The sequence below is a fragment of the Pteropus medius genome, unplaced genomic scaffold (assembly GCF_902729225.1).
Source record: "Pteropus medius unplaced genomic scaffold, Ma_sr-lr_union100, whole genome shotgun sequence".
In the NCBI taxonomy this organism is placed as follows: Eukaryota; Metazoa; Chordata; class Mammalia; order Chiroptera; family Pteropodidae; genus Pteropus; species Pteropus medius.
Window position 1 is genome coordinate 2,618,108 of NW_024354500.1, and position 19,978 is coordinate 2,638,085.

The following is a 19,978-nucleotide window of genomic DNA, read 5'->3' on the forward strand; positions in this document are numbered from 1 at the left end:
GTGGGCTGCCTTGTGCCAGGGACTATCTATGCCCCATACGCCACTCAGCATGGCATCATCTTAGCCTGCTGGACAGTGAATGAACTTGTCCCCAAAACCCATCTTAATGCCTCTTTTCTTAGAGTACAAGTTGCACCATTTGTACTGGTTTAGGTCCTCAAGAAGCAGGCACTAAAAATTAGACATATATATTAGTTTCCTATGGCTGCTCTAACAAATTATAATAAATTTAGTAGTTTCAAACAACACACATTTATTCTCTTGAAGTTCTAGGGGCCAGAATTTCCGAAATCAATTTCATTGGGCCGAAATCAAGCTGTTGGCAGACCTTCACTCCCTCCAGAGGCTTTAGGATAGAATCTTATTTGCCTCTTCCAGCTTCTGTGGTCTGTTAGCATACCTTCACATTATCAGCATCTTCAATTCTCTCTCTCACTGCTAGTCTTCACACTGCCCTCTCCTCTGCTTGTGTTTATGTCAAATCTTGGTCAGCCTCTCATAAGGGCACCCGTGATAGCATTTAGGGCCCAACTGGGTAATCCAGGATAATCTCCTCATACTAAAATCCTTAACTAATCACAGCTGCAAAAGACCCTTTTTCCAAATTAAGTATACTCACTTTCAGGGATTATGTCCTGACATCTCTGTATATTAAAATATAACCCCCTCTCCCCACAACCTGTAAGAGATTTATTGGGTAAATACCTATGAAGAAAAAAGGAGAGGGAACTAGAGATGGTTAGGAAAGACTTTAATGCAATTCTAACGTCTCTGAAAGAGAGTGAGAAGGAAGGGACAATGTGCATAAAGTTTTTCATATTGCAATAAAATTGCATAAAAGTTTGCCCAGGTTGATGGGGGAGTCCTTGAGCCAAAATATCCGCTGAAAAAGTCTGTAAGAAAGGGTCTGTATCCATAAACTCATTTGCAAAGTTATTGGATTGGAACAGCCCATTAGAAGTGTGGCCCAGATGGGATTGTGGTGATGGCTCCAGAAGAGCAATAGCTTGAGCCCTCAGACAATCATGCTCCCTGAAGCAGGAGAGCTGAGCAATGCATTTTCTTAGCCATCACATTCTTCCATGTACCTTCCCTTCAGATCTTGTTGTCAATCTTCACATTTCTAAAGGTTACTGATTAGCTAGGCAACCTATTAGCCATTAACCAATAATTAGTTTAGACTTGTCCCTGTCTCTCTTTTTGCACAGATTATTGCCTAAAGTTCTGCTCAGTGGGAACATTTCTCTTCATTATTGTCTCTCAGGGATACTTTAAGTGGGGCTGTAATAAAGCAGTGATCTACTCTTGGCAGGTGACTTAATACCTTGTAGGCTTATCTCTAAAAAAGGCCTGTACTTTTCTCCTCTTCTATCAACTAATTGTAAGGCATCACTTATGAGTTCATCAGTGTCGGTGAGGGAGAGGCATCTAGGCAGTAATCGTACCTCCCATGTGGTCTGATTCACCAACTCATGTGATTTACTTATGCCGTCTAGACCATCTTAAGCCTGATCTTGAGTGTATCATCTGAATTTAAGGGTGAAATGCTGCTCTACATGTCCAACTTAATTTGACACCCCAGATAAAGCCCCATTTAAGATGAACAGCTCTGATCACATAGTCAGTCACATGGTATCTTCTGTCTTGGCCAGACTTAGCTCCAAGCCAAGATCTGCTTTTCAAATGAAGGCTGGTTGTTGGAAAGTGATAACATATCCTTTGTCCCAAATCCTAAAATCTGTATCATGATTCTTCTATTGAGGGTTCTGTCTGCTAAAGACACTTCAGGTATTGATTCTACTTGGTCATAAAGCCTAAATGGCAGGCCACTCACACCACAGCAATGCCCAATGTTGAGATTTCTCTTACTCTGGAACTCACTTAAACTAGCAGCTTCATACATTACCTTATAAATGAGTTGGGATAACACATATAAATATGGTCTTTATTCTCTGCAAAATATAAAAAAAGCTCTACCAATGACTTTCTTTATGGTAGAAATGCCAAGTGCATGCAATTTGTCTCATTTTAGAGAGAGCATCCTGACCTGCCACCGACTACCGCTCCTCCAGAAATTCCATTTACGTGGTGGGTCTCTGAACTTTCAAGGGGTTTATCTCACTGCCATCTGGCATACATGTGCCTTTCCAAAAGATTCTTCTTTTGCTGCTTTCTGGTCACCTGGACTAATTAGCACATTGCCATTAATGTAATGAACCACCATGACATTCTGTGGAATATCAAGGCAACCAAGGTCCCTCTAGGATATAAGACTGAGAGCTAGAGCTGACATAACCTTGATGTAAAAGGATGAAGTTGAATCACTTCTAATTTTCTATTATCTGGTCCAGAAAAGAAAATGTTTGCTGTGTCAAGGACTGCATAAAAGATGCCAAGGGCTGTGACAATTTGCTCCAGTGATGATACCATGTTTGGAACAGCAGCTACAGCTGGTATCACAACCTGATTAATTTTATGACAATACACAAGTATCTCTAAATACACATCTGGCCTTTGTACCAGCTAAATAGGGGAGTGAAAGACAATATGATAGGAATCATCACTTCTGCATCTTTCATGTCTCCTCCATTGCCAATTGCTATATTTTATAGTTCAATATCTTAACTTAAAAATTTACATTTTTTTTTACCACTTTTCATTCTTTTTTAAATTGAAGTGATACCTTTGTTTTTCTCATTGGATATTTGCAATATATTTATTTTAAAATTTTTGTTAGATTATTTTTAATGAGATAGATTTCATCTAGAGTGAATTACTGTACCAGTTGTTAATTTTGTTAGTTGCTTTTCCTAGTATTGAAATTTTTATTAGTATTATATTGCTGTATAGGAAATCACTACAAACTTAATGGCTTAAAACAACATCCATTTATTATCTCACACTTTCCATGTTTCAGAAGTCCAGGTAGAGCTTAAATGAGTCCTATGATCGAGGTCTAACAGGCTTCAATTAAGATGTCAGCCAGGGCTGGAGCTTCATCTGAGGCTTAAAGTCTTTTCTCAAGTTAAGTTGTTGTTAGCATAATTTATTTCCTGGCAACTGTAGACCTCATGGTGGCTTGCTTCTTCAAAGTCAACAGTAGAAAAACATCTCTGAACTATTTTAAAGAGCTCATCTAATTAGGTTAGGACTACCTATGATAAGCTCAGTTTTTATTATCTCAAAGTCAAATGATTAGGGACCTTAATTACACCTCCCAAATCCCTTCACCTTTACCATATAATGTAACATAATCCCTAGAGTGCCATTCACTATATTCACAATATTTTAAAATTTTTCACAAGGGGAGAGGATTACAAGGGCATGTTCATCAAGGGATGGGAATCTTGAAGGTCATCTTAGAATTCTGCCCATTACGTATGTATTATAGGTTATTTGTTGTGAGGAGGTGCATTTATTTTCAGTGGGAAGTTTTATCTCCTACTTGCTTTCTTTATCCATCTCTGAGGAGTGGTTTTCCTGCCTTCATTTAGCCCATTGGTCCCCAATGCAGAACCAGATCTTATAATTGTTTTAATGCTAGTTTCTCACAATATTGTTGAGGATACTAAATACAGAGTCTGGCTCGTAGGAAAGAGGAAGGTGGCCGGCTTAGGTCCTGGTCTAGAGGCTATTCTAAGTTTTCTGCTTCCCTAATTTGGACTATAAACCAGGTAGCATTCTACAAGAATATATTTTTAAAATTATTTATTATTTTTAAACTTCATTTCCAGAGTTGGAACAGCCAAAACCTATACCTTAGCTTTAAAAAGTGAACATGGCATTGGTTATATGAAACTTTGAGTTTCCTTTGTCCTCACTGTCAAATTTTGCCCAAAGCCAACCATTCTGTAGATTCAGTCCCCATTGGCTTTTTCTGTTTCCTGCCCATTTCTAGTCCATCGAGATATTTAACTGTTAAGTTCTTTAGTATTCTCATCAGAGACATTTTTCAAATATGAACTCATTATGCCATTTTCATCTAGAAGTCCCTTAGTGTGGGTTTTTTCCCTTATGAAACCTATTTAATCTATTTAGTTTGTTATTGTTTCTGATCTCAAATTAAGTAATTTTGTGATTTAATGAGAGGACTTAATTTATTTACATTTATTGTTCTACAAATAGATTCGATTTTTCTGTTATATTGGCCATGTCTGAGAGTCCTGTTAGTGGATGTGAAATGTCAAGGGGAGAGCCCATTCATGAACAGAATCTGGTGCCCAGGTTCTATCCCTCTGGAATACTGTGTTGATTTTGCCCCTTAATGATATTTAAACATTAAAAAAAAAATTGCCACAGTCTCTATTACTAGAAGAAATTTGATTAATTTAATAAAACAGATTTATTAATTTAATAAAATATCTACATGAGATTTAAGTTCAGACTGTCTTGGCCTTCTTCAGAAGACCTCCCTGAAGAGCAGCCCCTGATGTTGGCTGTGATGTTTCCTCCAAAGACTTTTGGTATAAATACAAGGCAATGGCTTTTTTTGTGTGTTTCTGGTTTTATTTTTATTTTTTAGTGTTTTTTTTTTCCAATTGCTATCCAAGGCTCCAACTACCTATTTCTTGGACCTGGTAAGTAAAGAGATTTTTAAAAAATAAACTTTAATTTAAAATAACTTTAGAGTTACAGAAATGTTAAATATGAAGACAACACAGAGAGTTCCTGTGCACCCTGCACCTAGTTTCCCATAAAGGTAACACTTTATATAAAACAAGGTACATTTGTCGAAAGACTAATGATACTTCACTTTAACTGAATTCTAGCCTTCATTCAGATTTCATCAACTTTTTCTCTAATATTCTTTTTCTGTTAGAATCCAGTTCAGAATTACAGATTGTATTTAGTCATGATAAATAGATTTTTAAAAATTAAATAACATAGATTCAAAAACATTTGATTTTACAATTCTAGAGCAAACTGTAGCTGTGTCTACGATATATGAGTTTTGAAGCTAAGATTCATGAGGACTACTGATATTGTCTTCTGTGAAGAGCCTTTTGATTAGAGCCAAAGACAGCATCACATGTGAAGATCATTTTTTATTGGTTGCCTTGACGCAATTGGAATACAATGAAAGTGGAGAAAAGTAAAAATATCAAGGCATTGGTGTCATGTTTAATTATGCCTTCTTATAGATAGGGATTTGTCACTAATACAGAAAAGAAGGGTCAGGAATTCGAAACAGGTCAAGCTGACCAGAGGAGAATCTCAAGATGAATGACAGACCATTTAACACCACAGAGAGCTGGACTCTCTAAGCTGGTTTCCCTGGCTACTGGAAGACTCCCTGCGCAGTGGAGTCGAATGACCAATTATCGAAAAATTGAATAAGTGGCCAGGAAATGTACTATGTGTTAATATTGGGGATACATAGTTACTAAGAAAGCAAACTCTTTAGAGACCTAGAAGTAAGTGGAAAAAGATATTCTTTATAAAGACACGACCTGATTTATCAGAAAAATCTTACCTTTGTGTACTTTTAATACTCTCATATCCTTACTAGTAGCTAAGAGGGGTGAAACTTCAATGTTAAATGCTCCACTCTTAGCAGACCAAATGCTCACAAGATTCAGAGAAATGCATAAAGTAGCAATTAGGTCTTGAGTCAGACACTCCAACCCACACAAAGTTCTATCGATTTTAGGAATGGCTTCTCCCTCCAGCTCTTCAGGCTCAAATCTTGAGCTGCCTTTTGAGGCTTCTCTTTTCACAGTTATGAGGAAATTCAAAACCTCTCCTTCTTTTAACTTTCTCTTCTTTCTCTTCACACCTCACAGCTACCATTGGCCTCAGTTTATTCCCCAGCCTCAGGGAAATTATTATTCATTTCCAACTCTTTCTATTTTAGATAGGGTTGGGATTGCATGGGGGTGGCTGCATTTTGGATTGTGTGGGAGAGGAAGCTGTAAAGTGATCAGACATATTACTCAGAAATAGTTCAGTACAGATGTCCTGTGCATTGTTACGCTAAGGGAATGCTGGTTTCTTCTTAAAGCTTTAGTTGTAAGACTTCTTGCTTAGGTATGTAACTGGAAGCAGGAAGGGAGTTGGCATTTTCAAAAATCAGAAAGGGAAGGTGGAGAAGTGGTATGAGAATGATGACAAAACTTGGTTCTGCTTTACTTTTTACATGCTTTTGAGTTCTTCAGACTTGTCAGTTTCTGGCTCTCCTTTTTTTCCCTCCATATTCCTGTTTGGACTCAGTGTGTGAGCTTGTTATTCTCCTCTGTTGAACAGAGAAAGTCTAAATTCTATTTTTATTGTATTAGTGGTTATTTTTGACTTCTTATACCATATTTGAAGCTCTTTCTCTCTACTAATCAATGGCAAAAATGAGAGAATATTTATTGCAGAGCTGAAATTCAAACCTAAGCAGTTTTATTCCAGCATTGTCATTCTTAGTTTTTAAGCTCTTAAGCTACACAATGATGCTTTAATCATCTCATTTAGACTTTATTTTTAGCATTATTTCCTAGCCTTTTTAACAAAAATTATTTACAGCAAGCCTTCTTTATTATTTTAATATTTAATTTTTCAATTATAGTTGGCATATGATATTATATTAGTTTCAGATGTATAACATAGTGGTTAGACATTTATATAACCTATGAAGTGATCACCCTGATAAATCTGGTACCCATCTGACACTATGCATAATTATTACAATATTATTGACTATATTCCTTAAGCTCTACTTTATATCTCCATGACAATTTTGTAACTATCTATTTGTACTTCTTAATTCTTTCTCTTTTTTTCACCACCACCCCCACAACCCTTCTCCAATCTGGCATCCCTAAAAATGTTCTCTGTATCAGAGCTTTCTTGAACTAAGTTTACTTAATCCTGGGGTTTATTTTAGCCAGTAAAGATGGATTGTTTTACTGGAATGCCATTTATCTAAAGTGTTGTTGAATCTTTATTGTCATATATATTTACAAAGAAATCAACAGTATTCCAGTTCTGTATATATCTTCTGTGTACATTGTATGTGTGTGTATGAGGTAGAGAGAGAGAGAAAGAGAGAGAGAGAGAGAGGTTACTTAGAAAAAAGAAAATATGCAAGAGTATAGGGAAAATTTGATATTTTATGTATTCTATGAAACAGATTAGTAAAGTAGATGAAACAAAGTGGGATATGCCATGGCGTTAAGAACATATATTCATGTCATCCACAAATCTGTCAGACAGAGGAGCAAGTCTGTGTGATTGTTTACTAAGTCTGTGGGGGGTCCATGTAGCTGTTTATTTTTTTTTAAATAAAATTAATCACTTTATGAAACATTGCTTCATTTCCCCACTTTAATTAATGACCAACCAACGAAATTCAGCTCTATCAGTTGAATCAATTCAAATTCGTGCTGAAATTGTGCTTTATTAAATAGTAATTTATAAACATATGACTTTGCTTCCTTCCATTTCCAACCAAAGTGAGTTCTCTTTTCACAAAAATGTCCTGAAATGTTATCTTTTATTATTTATTTGTCACCCTTTACCTTACTTAAATGTCCTCATTTGCCTTTTTAAAAAGTTTAAAAATTACATTTCTGTTTAGAACCTGAATTTGTCAAGCACAACCATGAACAGAGTGAAAGTACAAAGCATGATAAGGAAATTGAGAACAATATGAAATCATCATAGATTGTGGTAGATGAAGGCATTATCCCTAAGCTTCCCACTATGAACTTGTCAACAAAGAAGATGATAGCTCTTTCTAACTACAACCACTAAATTGATATCAAGCAGTACTTATCAATCGAAAGAGACTTTGGATGTATTTAGATGCCAATTTTAAACTACAGGCTTTTATTATTGTACAGATGCAAATGAACAAATTTTAGTGTCTTTTATGTAAGAAAACAATGAGTAATAACTTCATGAAATAATCATCCTTTCCATACTATTTACAAAGAACTACATTCACTCTCTTTGTATAATATTTTTCTTTTCTTTTTTCCCAGTCTCCAGATTCAGACATTTCTCAGGTTTTTCTTCAGTAAAGAAAAGCCTTTCTTGATTAGCTTTTAGCTTTTTGACTCTTCCTTCTCTTTCATTCATCTTATCTTGGAATTCCTTTTATATATAGGTTGAATATTTCATATTCATCTTTTAGATATCATTATTTGCAACTATTAAACTTCTTTTTATAGGTGATTTCCCTAACTTTTTATCCCCTCCATAATATATTTAGTTCTTCTTAGACAACACTTTCTGCTATCCTTGGGATTCCAATACAATTCTTTTTATTATATTTTAATGATATCCTTTTTGAAAGAGTTCTGCTTCTAGAAATGATGAGTTAGTTTATTTGGACAGCTGAAAAATTGAACAGAGTTGTAAAACAAATAAAAGAGTTGTAAAAATTATAAAGCCAAAAAGTCTGATTGAAGGCATTGCAGAGCTACCTTGGTAGAGAGGACCGGTAAGACTAGGATGTGGAGAGAAGGGAAGACCAGATAGGTATGTATCAGACATTTTGTCCTGCTTTTTTTCCCTACCAGAAATTACAATCGATACCGATAAATGCAGAGCACCCTTCACTAGCCAGAATTTCTCCCATTTTTATATGTTATGACTTATTGTATGGGAATGCGGGACAGGGAGTTTAATTTCTGTGATAGCACTAATGACTTACCTTGGGAGATCCCAGTAGATAATTATGGGACACACAGGGTCAAGAGAGTATGAACAAGAAAAGACATGGCTGCTTCTGACTTCTTGGAGCTTATAACAGTTGCCTCCTGAGACAATCCTTTAGACAATTCCATCTGTAGAAAGCAGTTTATTAATATTTGATAAATATTAATTGAACAGCATTTATATGTGAGGCACTGGCCTAAAAGTAGAAATATATTTAACAACATATATTTTTTGCCTTTAAGGATTTTACAGTCTAGGTGTGTGGGGTGTTATGGGGCCAGTAGGAATGTTTGGATTCTTCCAGAGGCAGACCTGAGGAAAGAATTTGACAGTTCATTTATTTGTGTTTCTAAATTTAGAATTTTGGAAAGGAGAAAAGAAGAATAATTAGTTTCATTGACATTCAGTCTTCTGATTTTATACTTGAGAATAGATAATTTCAATATATATTTTAATATCTCACTAGCTAGATAGTTTCTCTTTCTCTCTCCTCTGTGTGTGTGTGTGTGTATGTGTGTGTGTGCGTGTGTGTGTGTGAACGTGGATGTATTGCTAGTTACATCTGTCATATGTCACTTCTGCTATAATGAACTTTTGATAGATTTAACCTGAGGATCATCAGTGGCTATTATCATCTTCTTTTCAATAGTAGGAGCCAAAATACAAATGTGTAACATTAGATTGTATTCCAGTGGGAAAAAAGTGAGAGATGTTTCTGAATCAAAGTAGGGAGGTTTGTACTATTCTGTTATAATTAATGCTTTTTCCTGGTCTTTAAATAAAGAGGCATTTATTACCCTCTGCTCTTATCTGGCATCCTCTATGATGAATTCACTTTGAACTGTAAAATAAAGAAATTTTTCAAAGTATAGACTACAAAGAGATGATATTTTCTATGAGAGTAACCAGTATGATGAGAGAAATATTTTCATTAGTCATGTAGGTTTATATTTTATCCTATGGGATTAAGAAAAAGAAAGTTACTCTTTTTGCACAAGGATCAATGAAATAAATCTCAGTAATAAATGCAAAGTTGAATTTTATAATTCAAGATTAATTAATACTAAATATAAAAAGTTGCTCAAAGTCAATTTTGATCAAACCGTTAGAGTAATTTAAAACCATTAGTAACAGAAATACCATTATATGGATATTGCCAGAAAACAAAAAATATCCTGTCATTTGCAACAACATGGATGAATCTAGAGGGTATTATGCTAGGTGAAATCTGCCAGACAGTGAAAGACAAATATTGCATGGTATCACTTGCATGTGGAATCTAAAAAAATAAAAAATAAAAAATTGAACATATAGAAACAGAGAGTAGAAAAGTGGTTGCCAGGGGCTAGAGTATGGGAGAAATAGAGAGAGGTTGGTAAAAGGGTGAAAACTTTCGGTTATAAAATGGATAAGTTCTGAAGATCTAATGTATAACAAGGTGACTACAGTTGATAACACTACTGATTAATTGAAATTTGCAAAGAAGGTAGAACTTAAATGAAATAAAAAAAATGGAAAAGTAAATATGTGAGATGATGGATGTGTTAATTAACACTGTAAGTCAATGGGGGAATCTTTTCACAATGTATATATATATATATTAATTCATCATTTTGTACACTATAAATATCTTACAGTTTTATTTGTCAATTATACCTCGGTAAAGTTGTATTTTTAAAAACTTTTTAAAACTTTTTAAATTTCTTTTTTATAGTGACATTGGTTAAAGAAATCCAGTAAGTTTCAGATGTACAATTTAATAGTAAGGCATATATATATTGCATTGTGTGTTCACCTCCCATAGTTAGATTTCTTTCTGTCACCACATGTTTAACCCCTTTACCCCATTTACCTTCCTCCCCGCAACCCCCTTCCCTCTGGTAACCACTAGTCTATTGTCCATGTCTATGAGTGTCTGTTTTTATGTCCTGTTTGTTTGTTAGAGCTGAACTTTTTTCATTTAAAAATTAAAAAAAAGAAATAGTAACCAGAACAATAAAAAATATGATTCTATCTATTATCTATCTATCTATCTATCTATCTATCTATCTATCTATCTATCTCCCATTTTCTTAATCCATTCATTTGTTGATGAGGACTTTGTTTCTATACCTTGGCTATTGTAAATAATGCTGCAATGAACACAGGAGTACAGATATATCTTTGATATAATGGTTTCATTTCCTTTGGATGTATACCCAGAAGTTGGATTGCTAGATCATATGGTAGTTCTATTTTTAATTTTTTGAGGAACCTCCATACTGTTTTCCATAGTGCCTGCACCAATGTACATTCCCACCAACAATGCACAAGGGTTCTCCTTTTCCCATATCCTTGCCAACATTTGTTATCTTTTGTCTTTTTGATAATAGACACTCTAAACTGTGAGGTGATATTTCATTGTGGGTTTGATTTGCATTTCCCTGATGATTAGTGATGTTGAGCATCTTTTCAGTGCCTGCTGGCCATTGTATGTTTTATTTCTTACTATTTGCTATTGTTTAGGTCTGTGCAATGCTGGGGAAAAAAGGGAGTATGGCTTTCTCTGCTTTCTCCTCAATATGAACATCTCTGCTAGTACCTTTTGCAAAAGGCCTCATATAGAACAATATCTTTTGTGACTACATGAGTGGATTTCCTATACTTGCTGGAATTTGGGTGGGAAAAATATCTTTCAAATAGAACATTCAATAGAATAAATTTCCATTATTTAGACTATTTTCTTCTGTTGATTGCTTGTTATCTCACACCATCAACTACTTCCTGGTAACTACAAGAGGGTTTCAAGGTTTTTGCCTGCAGCTTTAAGGAGGTCATTCTGGCTGTCTGTTTCATGCTCATTCATGCTGAAAAATATCATCCTGAGACTGATGACACTTGGACAACGAGATCAATGATTAGCAGTTAGGTTCATAAGAGTCCCCTGAGGAGTTTGTTAAACAATGAGGTTACTAGGCACTGCCTTCAGGTACTCTGATTCAATATGTGTGGGATGGGGCCCAGAATCTCCATTTTTAATATGTGCTCTAGGTGATTCTGAAACAAATAATCAGTTAATTGCATTACTTTCCTTTATATATAGAAAAAAGACTTTACTATAATTTGATTATATATATTTTACCTGATTTCTTAAGTGGAACTTGAAGTAAAGCTTTACAGTAAATAAATAAAAACATGATTCTGTATTGTATTTATTTCACTATTTATTTTTATAAGCTTTAATCAGTTAAAAATAATGAAAGTGTGGAGCTCGTTAGGTGAGTGGTAAAGTATTTCAGGATGTTAAAAGTGGCCTTGCATGACATTTAGAAATTAAGGTACCCTGATGATTGGACAAGGCAGTTGTGTCCTGCTGTGGGATTTACAGAATATGCATATGTTAGAAGTAAAGGTGCACCCTGGAGTGTGTGTCCTAGTCAGACGACTCAGCATCACTTGGGAAGTTATTAGAAATGCAAGTTATTGGCCCCATTGTGACCTTCTGAATCCAATATTTTGGCGCACGGTCTAGCAATCTGTGTTTTAACTAGCCCTTGGGTGATTCTGATGGACACGGATGTTGAAAATAATTGGTCTAGTACACTCATGTCTTTCCAGGGAGATTGTAAGTTTAGTTTTTCAAAGTTTAGTATCTTAAACTGTAAAGATATTGCCCTCTTTGTTTCTCTAGAATAAATTCACATCTTAGAGAGTGTACTTAATTAGAATTTGGTGCACCTTAAAATGACAACAAAACAAAACAAAATAACAGTGATTTTAAAAGGGTATAAATTACTTTCTCTCTTAAAGTACAAGTTAGGTAGAACAATCCAGGACAGGCTTGACCCTCCATGATATTAGAGACTCAGGTTTCTTTTATTCTATTGCTCAGTCTTACAAGCACTGCATCTTCAAGTTCACTTATTAAATCAGAAGGCTGCTCTGGCCAGAGCATACACATCTACATTCCAGTTAGCAGAAAAGAGGAAGGAGAGGATTGACACTTAACAGGATATGCAGACACCGCTGCCACTTACATTGCACAAGCTATCTGTCGTTTTTAGATTTGTAAGGGACATATAGTCTTGATTCTAAAAGGTGATGTGCCAGCTAAAATTCAAGGGTTTTATTATTGAGGAAGAGGAGAAAAATAAATTGAGTGAGAAGCTGGGGATGAACTGGTTGTTTCTGTCACTGAGAAAACACACTTACTTGAGAGGTATACATTTCTGATATGTTCCTTAAAAAAGAAATGATTGCTTCCCTTACATATAGCTATTTATTAATGTTTTCCATCTTTACACTTCAGATTTTAATCCAGTACTTTATTCATTCTCAATGAATTGAGAAAAAGAATAATCCTACAGAAGTTAAAATGATGAAATGATTCTTACCCTCTCTGTCTCTTTACACCTCTCTATTTCTCTATCTGTCTGGATGTGTACATAAAGTTCCCATGACAAACTTTTGCTTTTCTTAAATATTATTATTTGTCAGTATATGTTATATATGTGAATTTATAAAGAAATTCCCATTTAAAAAAATAATGCTTCTAATGGTCCACTTTTATAAAGTTTATGAGTTATGCCATATCAGAAAATGATTTCAGAACCTTTAGGGAAATATCAAATTTATATGATAATATCAATGACTTATTTTGGACAGCTTTAAATAATTCACTGCTCATTTTTTTCAACATAATATTTCTTGACATTTGAACTAGACAATGGCTGAATACAAATGTTTTATGTGCTCTTTAGTAGAGACACTTATTGTAAAATGGTTATTGAAAAGCCTATGAATCATCCCTTTCTCTAAAATATTCAGTTCTTTAGGCTGATTGCTATTAGCTCTTCATATTATTTTAATTAGAAGAAAACATGGCTGCTGAAATTCAGCTGAAGATTCTATAAATAAAAATATCCATTCTGCAGAGTCAAATTTTAATTAACCTTTTAGCATGCCAACCTTTCCACTAGAATTTTTCAGGGCTTTCAGCCATTCATTTTGTTCAAAAGCCATATGGGCTATTTTTCATCTGTATGTAATCCAAATCTATGAGAGAGTGCTCATGGAATACAAACACACTGTTCATCAGCTGTCACTTAAATACCTTTATCTAAATGAAAAAACCACGAATGCAATACAGTGGGGTGTAGTGGAGGGGGACGTACACAAGATAGAATAAACAAAATGTTCTTTTTTCCATTTATCCCCTCATTTGAGTCTCAGTTTGTGTCCTGACCTGCTTTGGGCATGTTAGGTTTCTTAACAATAGACTACTAACTGGTGACTAAAGCGACACCAGGCTATAATTGCTAGGAATCATTCCACTTTTTACTTCTAGTCATTATTCACACGAAAGGTATTTTTATAAGCTATTTGTTGGAAAATCCATATTTGACATAAATAAACATTTTCTGCTGATTGATTTTTTATGTTGCTATGACCGTGACTGTAGATGAAATGCCAGATCAAAGTACAAAAGGTGAGTGGACCTGAATTCACGTCAGTGCCTGGTTACGAGCAAAATTATTTTTCAAGAAAATGTTTCTAATTGTTATGCAGTCAACGAAAGCCATCGAACTCAATATTAGCAGCCACTGTTGGAACCTGACCTTAATAAGCAAGGAGACCTGACATCGATTCAGTTTCTATGGTTATATTCAAAATTAATGTAATAATTTTCTACTTGAAATTTACAACTCTCACAATTTGATGTGTTTATTACAGTAATCAAACATCAAATATATCAAATTTACGAAGCTCACTAAAAGAACCAAATGATATAATTCTGTAGTGTGCAGATAATACCCTAGATCTAGATTACTGGTTCAGTGAGTCCAGTTTTAAGTGGGAAACACAAACCTCTTAATGGTTGACCATTGAGTCCTTGAAACTATTCATTGCTATGATCCTGCACTATCTGGATGTTTCTATTTTTCTGACCACTGTTTTCCATCTTTTGGTTATATCTCTTCCTGAAACCCAATTCCTTGCAGGAAATTGCTCTGTAACCTGTATATACATTAATGTAAAATGTAAGTTACTGCTATTGGGTGGGACAGAAAGTCAAGCAATCAAGCAAATGGTTAAAACCAAGGGTTCAGCGAGTATAGAACCTTATGGAAGGATAAAGCGAGATGGGTGTTGGATCAAAGGGGAAAGAAAAGGACAGATATGGATCTGGAGTAGGCAGCTCTGACATGGCTCCCATACTTCATCTCTCTTCTCCAAACCCTACACTCACCCCACTGCTGCTTTGCATACTTGGTAGGCAATCTCTGAAATAGCCCCAGTGATCCCCACCTCTTGGTATTCATACTCTGGATAATCCTTTCTTCTTGAGTGGATTTAGTGACTTGCATCTGATGAATTGAATGCAACAAAATTAATTAAACATCACTTCTGTGATTTCATTACAAAAGACAAGGACTTCTATCTTGCTGGCACTGTCTCTCTTGCTGGCACTCTCCTGCTTTAAAGCTTATTCACTTTCATGGAGCAAGCTACAGTGTTGTGAGCCTGGGAGTTAAGCCATGCTGGAATCCTGACCCACAGAAACTGTTGTTATTTTAAGCCATCACGTTTGGGATCATTTGTCATACAGCATTAGATAAATAAGAGAGCCAGACTCAAACAGCTATACAATCCAGCAATGCAAGGGGGGAAGAGTTAGAGTGTGGAAGGGAAGGGTCCTCTTAGCATATATCCAAGGGATTAACATCGGGAGACACAGATAAGGAAGAGCAGAAGGGAAAGAGAGTGAGGGAGAGAAAAAGAGAGAGAACATGAAGCATAATCTCATTCTAAGGTCAGCATTTAAACTGGAAACAAGACAAGAGCAACATGAACATCATCTAAAAACAGGGCAGAAGAGTTGGACCACAGCACAATCAGAGAAAAACTTGGGTCTCAGCGTATGGTCCCCTGCTCCTCTTTACAGATTACTACAGACAAAAGGAATGACAATTAGATAAGTAAATCCATTACGTTCATGGCAGATCTCTTCACAAAATCCATGGTTAAAAAGTTTGGAATATTTATCCTGTCTCAGGACAAACAAAACTCAGACTTAATAATTGCAAATTATGTACCTTATATTTCATGTTTTATCATATTTTATATTTTATATTTAATTATAGAGTTGCCTTTTTCTTCTGACTCATGCAGATGTTACAAGATGATGTGAGGTGTGTGTGTGTGTAATGTAATTTGAGGAAAGTACACTGAGATGTGCTATCTGAAGCTGCTTACTGTAGCCATCCCCACTGAGATGCCCCTCGCTCACAAAGCTTGGTGTTTGCAGGGTATGTCGTGGAGGAAAAAAAAATAGCATGTTTCTGCAGACATCTGTGGTTTGGCTGATAAAAGCAAAGAGCTTTCTGCAGTTGTCATCCAACTTGGGGTGCAGAGAATTCTCACAATTCTATCAGGGACTGTTGAGAGAACTGCTTTAGGAATATGGTGAGTGATAATCTTAGATCTCAGATATAAAAATTCCCCTTAGGTCTTTTGAACTGGATGTTTTCCCAGAAAGAATTCTTTTAATAGTTCATGCTTAGATCTACTGAAGGAGTAGCTTCATCTAACTGACTGGTAGGCTCACATCACACCCCACTTCTTGTGTCTCTCAGATTTTCCAAAAGAGATTTGGCTGCAGTGTGGGTGGAAATGATGCCTATAATCAGAATCAGCTATCTTTTTTCTTTGCACCAGCTACTGATTTGTGCCTCCTGAAGAGAAAGAGATGGCTGGTATATCCCTGTTGATGCTCCACTGGGCTTACCCATGGGGTGGAGCTGAAACATACTTATTGTCGTGTGCTCTAAGCGTTAAGTGTTTTCCTCAATATTTACTGTAGTTCTACTTTGCTCATGAATCTCTATAGTCAACAGGTAAGCTGTGTTCTCTGTACTGCTTGAGATGGACTCACTAGAAGCTAGGGATTCTCATGATCAACTTCAAGTGAAGGCTTCTGTTGGCCCTGGAAACACAACTTGCTCCCAGTATTTAAGTCAGGGTAATGAATGGGCACCCTCTGACAATGCACTGAAACTAAAAAAAAAAAAATCTCTCTTGATCTGCTCGTCTTAGAATTTAGCTTCCAGAATAATCGGGGGTATCACTTCATAAATCATATAAATGTCTACCATTGTACTGTATACCTGAAATTAATATTAAAAAAAGTCCCAAAGCCTTTTTGAAAAGAAGCAGGATTTATGAATTATAAATGATTATAAACAACTATTAGGCAGTTACGTTTAAAAAATGTTTATATATCAGTCACCACTTACCCAATTGCATTTAAAATGAATGTTATTTCATATAAAATTCACCCCAATTTTAATTTAAAAACCCAATAAAAAAAAGAATGTCATTATAGTTTGTCATTATAGTATGCCATTATAGTTTCTTCAGCTATGTCATAGATCCAGACTCAAATTACAGGCATATGAACTTATGTTTATAAAACTATTTTTGAATATCCATATCAAACATCTACGAACTTTCTCTGATAGATAAAAGCTTATCTTACTTATTCTTCTTTTCCTTTCAATATAATTTGATCACTTTTTAATTTCTATATTGGTTACCTTGTACTTTTAAATAATATGCTTAAAATTTTGTCTTGATTCATCATTTATAGATAGTCCCTCTTATTATCATAGATGAGCTATTATTTGTTATAAAGAAACAGTTTATTTGTTAAACTCTGGCACTAATGCCTGTATAGAATTATTTTCCATGCTGCACTTCTTTTCAACAGCTGACTAAGAAAGGAAGGAAAATTGTGTGAATCTTTACATGTCTGAAAATATCTTCATTCTACTCTTATCCTTGGATGAAAAAAATTCTAGGTTGAAAATTCTTTTCTCTCTGAATAATCAGGTGCTGTTATTGAAAAGCTTGTGTAATTCTGATTCTCATTCTTTGGATGTGACTAATATTGATTATATTTTTTATTATTAATAATAAAAATTTGTTTAGGATTATCTCTTTAATGTGGTATTCTGAAATGTCATGAAATATGTTTTTTTGGATATTTTAAAAATGTAATTGTGCTGGTACTTTGTTGGATTTTCCTTATCTGAAAATGTGTACTTTTTAGTTTTGGAAAAGTCTCTTTTAAAAAATATTTTAATCCCCATGATTTCCTTCTATTCTCTTTATGAACCTTGTATTAATTAGTTATTTGAACTCTTGAATTTTGTTGCTCGTAGTTCTTAGCTTTTCTCTCACACTTTTCATCTTGACATTTGGTTTACTCCTGAGCTTCTGTAGAAATTTTTGTTTCAACCATGTCATTTTAACTGAGTTCTTCCTTCTAAATATCATCCATTTTTATCGATGCAAAAAAGTTCTATCTCCCTTACGTATTAATTTGCATTTCGGTTTTAATTTTGCTGTGTTTATGCATTTCCAGCATTATCTTTCCTCTGAATTTCTTTTTTTGGCTTGCTTAGTTGGCCTCTCTCCTATTCTGGAGGTTTTCCGCATATTTCATGATCCTTGGTGACAACTCTTATTAACAACAAGGCCATCAAATTTTGATTGGAAGCTCTGTGATCTCTGGTGCTTACAATGAGTACCCTCACTCTTGTGAAACTGGTTCTAATGATGGCCAGTCACACAGGTCCCCAAATATCAATGCAAAGAAGTCTATCTCTGGAATTTCTTAAGTTCTACAGAAAAAAATTCTCCAATTTTCTACTAGGTCATTGGTTTCCAGTAATCTACACAGGCGGGGCAAAGGTTTTGGGACCACTGTATGTATACAGTGGGCCAGTAATTACTCTTATTTTCAGTTATGTGCCTCATCTTCCTTTTATTTTATCTCCATCTATTCACTGTTATCAATAATTAAACCTCCATTTCCTGGCTCCTGGGGCTGGGGTACCTGATTACTTTTATTCAGTGTGCAGAAAGGGAGGAAGTAAATTGAAGGTGCTGGACGTAAACTTGCAACCTACTTTCCATCTCCCTCCTCCATCCATATCCCCCAGCCCCCACCGCATACCCATTTTCTTCCCTGTAATCTTCTACCTTCCTCTTTATTGAATGCTTCCAAATTCTGTGCTTTGCCAGGGTACTGAAGGGGCTGGTGGTAGAAACAGCTCATTTTTTTTTTTAAATCAACATCCTCCTCTACATGCTACTAGCCTAGGATTCTATCTACGAATAGTTGTGCTGCTCTATCTGCTAAAATTTTTCTAAGGTCTCCTGTTTCTTGACCTCAGTGGTGATCAATATGGTATTTTTAACTTGAAGCTGTGTAATGTAAAATAATCTGTATATATTGATACCATTTATTGAACACTTAATATGTGCCAGACATTGTACTAAGCACTTTGTATATGTTATTTCATTTAACATTCATAATTTCCATTTTATGCATGAGGAAAATGAAGATCAGAGAGTTAATAAACAATATAATTACAAGATGTCTAATACACATTTTTATTCCAGTAAGAATTAGTTGCTTTACTTCAAAAATTTTTAATCAACAGTAAGAAAATAGACCTATGAATGAGTCTTGCCACTGGCCTTAGCTAATGGCAAGACTGTGTGTATGTCTTCTTATGATAAGTTTACATAGTAGACATTTTATACGTAGTAAATAACAGAAAGTGTCATTTCTAATAAATATTGTAAATTTGGAAAGCGATCGATAATTTGTCATTATGAATTTTTTCGAAGTTTCTGAGGGCATATCAGAAAGATGCAAATCCTTTCTGATTAGACTATGGTAATATTACCTTTCAGAGTTGAATTCTAATTAGGGTTCACTAGTGAGTGAAAAATATACTGTAACTTATCACATAAAGGCTACTGACCACAATATGTAAATGAATAGAAAAAGTAATATTTTGGCAAGAGAAACAGTGCAAATGTCCTGGGATCTCACTCCGAGCAATCTCAGTCCTTTTCTTCTCCAACAAAAAAGAATCTCACTAAACAGAATCTTTAAACTTCAGACAGTTAATGATAGACAGTGCTCAAACTGTTGTGTGCATTTCAAGTCTTCAGAATAGCTGTAGGCTTACAAATATCCAGCTACCTTAGAAAAAGTTTTATTATTTATAAAAAATGTATCAAAAATCTTTCACCAACGATGACAGATTTTTCTTTACTAAGGCAAAAGAATAACTAGCCTGATTCTTGCTTTCTTTGTCCTATTCTTGCAATCGAATGAGATAGAACCAGATTTGAGATGAAGGCATGTATTACGTTTAGAGACTTCTCCTAGTAGGTCGAGAGAGGAGCTTTATTCCATCCTATGTTTAAATATTATCCTCCAAAGATTCTGGAGCTAGAAGACCTGGAATTTTGTACTATCCTTTTTTGATTT

The 19,978-nt window shown here is 35.0% G+C and overlaps 1 long non-coding RNA gene across 1 annotated transcript in view; it reads left to right on the forward strand.

The window, feature by feature from the left end:
- The window catches only part of LOC120594807 (uncharacterized), a 92,672-nt gene that overhangs the window by 11,702 nt on the left and 60,992 nt on the right, over window positions 1-19,978 (forward strand). The window lies entirely within an intron of this gene.